Consider the following 6,000-nt stretch of genomic DNA (forward strand, 5'->3'; position numbering starts at 1 on the left):
GTTCATTTTCCTTTGCTATATAATGACTCTCTTTGTCTCCTGCAACAGGTTTTTCATTAAATTGTAGGTTTTCTGAAGTAAGTTTAGCTACCACGTTTTGTTGCCTTTGTAAGAAATAACGTTTCTATTCCTCGCTTTCAGCACATGTGTATCTTTAAAGGTAGTCTCTGTGAACAGCATGTATTTGAATATTAATTATTGTTTTAACTTATGTTTTTGTTTTAATCCACTGAATCAATCTGGCTTTTTTAGGAGGTTTGGGGAAATGTGATACACTTGCTTAAAAATAATTATTGATAAAGAAGGACTTATTATTTGTCATTTTGTTTACTTCCTGTCTTTTAGTTCTTTTATTCGATTGCTCCTCTCTAGCTCTTTTGTTTTGTGATTCATTGATTTCTTTCTGTAATGATGTGTTTTGATTCCTCTCTCAACCATCATAAAATTAAATGTTGTGTAATAGTCCATGTTTTATTATATTTTAATAACTTTAAAAACTTTAAGTTATTACCAATATTACTTCAATTGTGTACAGTTCTTTAAGCTACAAAGATAATAATGTTATTTGCAGTTAAAGAGATTGAACTGGAGATCATTGTGTTAAGTAAAATTAACCAATCGCTCCAAGATTGCAATTTTTCACATGTAGAATTTAGGGAGCAAATATTTTGCTGGCTGGTAGAATCCTCCACCCAAAAAAAAAAATCCAAGAAGGCTATCTCTTGCCCCTCTTCTTCCTCCCTGTAATATCTGCCATTAGGCAACATTTAGGAACCCCAAAGCCTCAGGATGACCTATTAGAGAAAAAGCTGTCAGGCTTATGGCAGACTGTGACCTCTACCAGCCAGCAATGTATCCCAGCATCAAAAGACATGAAACTGAAAGGAAGGGTGTCAAAGACAGAAGACTGGAGGAAAATAATATAATGTGGTATATAATGTGGTACCTAGGGAATGAATATAATAAATCATCATAGTACATAATATGTATTTATGGAAGTTCTGTAAGATGTGTACTTTCTGCTATTGAGTTTTTAAAGTTTCTTTATATTTAGGGTGTCTATTGTTTTTATTGAGCTATACATTTTTCTCCCCTCTCCTCCCTTCTGCCCCCTCCCCTTCTACCATCTCCCTTGACTCTTATGCTCCCAATTTACTCAGAAGATCTTGTCTTTTTCTCCTTCCTATGTAGATCTGTGCATGTCTCTCTTATATTTAGAGTATCAGTTCATCGCTAGTTACATTACATAGTTTGCAAATGTTTTCTCTTTTTTGTAGGTCACCTTTCGCTCCATTTACTATTTCTTTTGTTGCTCAGCTTTCCAATTTAAAAAATCCTAGCCCATTCCAATGCCCTAAAGTATTGCCTCATATATTTATCTTACAGTTCATAATTTTAAGTCTTATGTATATGTATTTAACATGTTTTGAGTTTGTTAGAATAATTGCTGAAATATTGGGGTGTACTATTGTTATATGTATGGATATCACATTTTCCAAAGGCCTTTTACTGGAGATATAATCAGTATCCAAATGTGTTGTAAACACATTTGCTGAAACTGAATTGGCTATCTATGTGTAGATTTACCTCTTGGCTGTCTATTCTGTTATATTATTATTTGTGCCTGTATATATGCCAACATATACAGTTGTTTTCACTCCTGCAATTTGTACTACTATTCGAAATCGAGTACTATAATGCCTCTTGCTTGATTTTTTTTCTGGGACATGAAGTTCAAGGTTGCTTTGACTGATTAAAATATTTGTGTTTCTGTTTAAATAATAAAATTATTCTTTTCTAGTTATGTAAGGAATGCCATTGGTGTTTTGACAAGGCTTTCATTAAGTCTGTGTGGTGTTTTGGGCACGTATCATCTCAAAATTATTGATTCTTCTAACCCATGAACACATGATATTGTGTTTTCTGTATATGTCCTCAGTTTCTTTCACCAATTATCTATAAGATTCATTATGAAGTTCTACTTTGGGGAAAAATATTTCTTAGATGCATTGTGTAGATATTATAAATTAGATTCATTGATTGGTTTAAGTTGAATGTAATCTACTACTCACATATGATAATGCTATTGGTTTCTGCATGTTGACATTCAATTATGTATCATTGGCAAATTAATGTTTAAATTTCTATTATTTTGGGGGGAGTACTTAGAATTTTCTAAATGTAAGATCATGCCATCTGACTCTTAGACACTTTCTGTCCCCTCTTCTAAACGGATTGCTGAATCTTTGGAGGAGGAGATATGGTGTATATGTTTCATATAGGGCTGAATATTCTGTAGTCTTTTTAGCTCTGATCCTTGGACAGTTGTGGGTCTGTGAATTGATTATCATCTGCTGCAAATAGAAGCTTCTCTGATGAGAGTTGAGAGATGCCTTATTCTACAAGCATTATGATAAGTCATTAAGAGTACTAATCTCTCTCTCTCTCTCTCTCTCTCTCTCTTTCCCTCTTCCCCCCTCTGTGTGTGTGTGTCTGTTTGTCTGTGTGTCTGTTTGTCTGTGTGTGTGTCTGTGTGTTATATTTAGGACATCACACACATAAATATCTACATATTTATGTGACATATCCTAAATATAACCTGTTTGGCCTGTATAATGATACATGTATGAATGTTTTCAGGGCTGATAATTTGGTACTGGAAAATTAATTGGTACTCTCTCTTTTACTGGTGAAGACTACCTCTCCCACTCCCAGGTTTTCCTCAGTTATCTGTAGTTTTTTGTGTAGGGTTAAGGACACATAGCCCTTTCCCCATCTATTTTGGCATGTGCATTGCTATCTTCCTTGTTCAGCTCACAAATGAGCAGTCATGTTGGAGAGGTTTTGTGGATGTATCTTCTGACATTACTAGCAGACAGTCTTGCAGCAAACTTTCCAATTTTCTGACTCTTGCAATCTTTCTATCCCCTCTTGCACAGTGTTTCCCTGAACCTTAGGACTGGGCTTATTTTTTAGGCTCCTGACCTCTATATTTTGATTGGTTTTGGTTTTCTGTAGTGATTTCCATCTGTTGCAAAGAAGGTTTTGTGATAAAGAGTGAAGAATACGCTTATATCTGTAGATATAATGACAAATATTTATAGATTGTTGCTAGGGATTATCCTGGTTTTGTAAACTAGTAATTGTAGGTTCTCCACTAATAACTGTGACTTCACTAGCACTGACTAGATAGTAGGTTTCCAATCTGGAATGGTTCCCACTTGTTAGAGGGTCTTAACTTCAGAGAAGTGTTTATGCAGCACTTTAACCTTGGGGTTATTGTGCAATGGTGCTTGTAGTCCACAGGTGTCATAGCAGGATAGGACTGTTAATTGCCTCTTTCGGTTGGAAACTTGCATGGTGTTTTTTGGTACTACTAGAATTTAAGGAGGGGATATTCAGGTCAGTACAAGCTCATTGGTCTCTGAGCCATTTTTCTGAAGTGAATGTTGTCTTCAGCAATAGGGATTTACCTTTCATTTCTGAGAAGTAACCAAGGGCAACAGCAATAGGCTGTATGGCTTGGGAGTCTTGGACATACCTGTCCAGCAGCTCACAAGAGGGCTTCTCATTTCTTTTGTATTGGGGATTTCATTAATTTCTTTTAGGCTCTTAGAGGGAACACCCAGATGAGCAAAGTTCATTAAAATGTACACATGTATTTGTACACAGAATTATGTGTTATAGATAAATAGTTAATAGAATTAATAACTTAATAATTAATTCCTTGTGGCATTTTTAGCCATAAGTATTATTTTACCCACCTCTCTCATTCTTCTATGTGTAACTCCCACCTCCTTCACTAAAAAGTTCCCTTTTCCCATTTACCCTACCAGAACACTTGTGTTTAGCTATTATCATTTACCTTTCCCCCCTTTTAGTATATTTACCTCCCCACTCCTTAAAAGAGTCTATCCTTTCGCATTTCCCTGGCCAGACAACTTGTACTCTGTTATTTCCCTCTCCCGGCAATGGTCCCGTTTTACTTTCTTAGATTCTATGTATTCACATCTGAAGATTTGGAGCTAGGAGCTTCCAATGAAAGAAATCATGCAGTATTTGCCTTTCTGGGTCTGTGTTACCTGACTTAATATGATCTTCTCTAGTTCCATCCACTTACCTACAAAGCTCATTATTTCACTTTTTGTTACACCTAAATAATATATGTGCCACATTTTCATTATCCATTTATCAGTTGTAAAACACTGGGCTGTTTCAAATTCCTTGCTCTTGTGAACATGCCGAGAAAAGTAACTATGGAGTAGGATGTCGAGTTTGGGGCATACGTCAAGGAATGGTTCAGCTGGATTATATGGTAGATTTACTTTTGGCTCTTCAGAATTATCCACACTTACTTCTATAGTGGCTGCACCAGTTTCATCCCACTAACGGGGAATGAAGGCTCCCTTTCCCTTCATCCACTCCAATTGTTGGCAATTGTTCCATTAATCACTGACACTCTGACTGAGGTAAGATGAAATTTCGAAGTTGTTTTGATTTATATTGTCCCTAGTTACCAGGAACAAAGAATAAGTTTTGAGGTATCTCTTATCCACTTTTCTTTTTCTTCTTTTGTTCCATTGGTCTAAATGCCCGTTTTTATGATTGTACCATATTGTTTTGATATCTATAGCTCTGTAATATAATCTTGACATTTGGAATTGTAATCTCTCCAGCACTGTTCTTTGTACTCAAGATTGTTTTAGCTCTCTGGGGTCTTTTGAGGTTCCATATTAATTTTAGGATGCTTTTCTATTTCTTTGAAGAAATGGAGACATATTTTTATTGCATTGAATCTGTAAATACCTTTTAGTAGAATGGTCATTTTCACATTAGTTCTATGAATCTATGAACATAAAATGTCTTTCCAGTTTTACTGTTTATTTTTCTCTTTCTTCAGAGATTTATTTTTTATTACATCTACCCTTAGTTTTCTCACAGACAAAATAGCTGAAAGGAAAAGTGGGTGTGAGAGGTAGGTGGCTAGTCCCCCCTCCAATTTCATTAGAGTTAACAAATGTTTTGAGTTATTTGTTTTGGAGCAGTCTGTTATGTAGCCCAGGCGTGCCTTAAACTATGTAGGGATATGTTCAATACAGGAGGTGGCAGGTGAGAGGAAAAAAGGGACTGGTAGAAGTCACATATCTGGTAGTGGAACATCTTTACCCTAGGGCTGACATCAGGGTAGTGGAATCGTGTAGCAGAGGGACATCTTCATCCTAGGGCTGACATCATGGCGGTAGGATCATGTAGTAGAGGAACATCTTCATCTTAGGGCTGATGAGGAGCAAAAGGTGGTTTGGGAGGGACCTACTCCCACTAGCCTGCTTTCTCCTAAAGTTTCCAGAACCTTCCAAAATAATGTCACCTCTTGGGTCCAAATAAACTCCTTGTTCCAAACGCTTTCTCAGCATCTTACAAAGGTTTTTGTCCATTCTGTACGTAGAAACACAGGGGATGTCCTCCTGCATGTCTTGCTCCCTCTCCATCTGGCTGACAACTCTGATTTTCCATTGATGGTACATGGGCCCCATTATTTTGAGTCCTGTGGCAATACCACAGTAGAAGTATGTGGCAGAACAAACCCACTCACTTTGTGGCCAGAAACAAACAAAAAAATGGAAAAAGCAAGGATCTGAGAGATACTGGCCAAGTGTGGTCTGTAACGAGCCTTTCTCTGTCCCACAGCCAGCTCCAAAATAATGACACAGAGACTTATTATTAATTATGAAATCTCGACCTATGGTTTAGGATTGTTTCTAACTAGCTCTTATAACTTAAATTAATCCATTACTGTTAACCTATTTTTTACCACGTGACTTTTTACCTTTCTTTCATCTGCATGTCTAACTAACTCAGTGTCTCATTGGCATCTCCTCCATGCCTCAATTATCTCCTCCTACTTCCTTTCTCTACCTAGAAGTACCGGCTATACCTCCTGCCTAGCTATTGGCTATTCAGCTCTTTATTAAATCAATCAATCACAGCAATATATCTTCC

This window comes from Microtus pennsylvanicus, chromosome X, assembly GCF_037038515.1.
Source record: "Microtus pennsylvanicus isolate mMicPen1 chromosome X, mMicPen1.hap1, whole genome shotgun sequence".
Lineage (NCBI taxonomy): Eukaryota > Metazoa > Chordata > Mammalia > Rodentia > Cricetidae > Microtus > Microtus pennsylvanicus.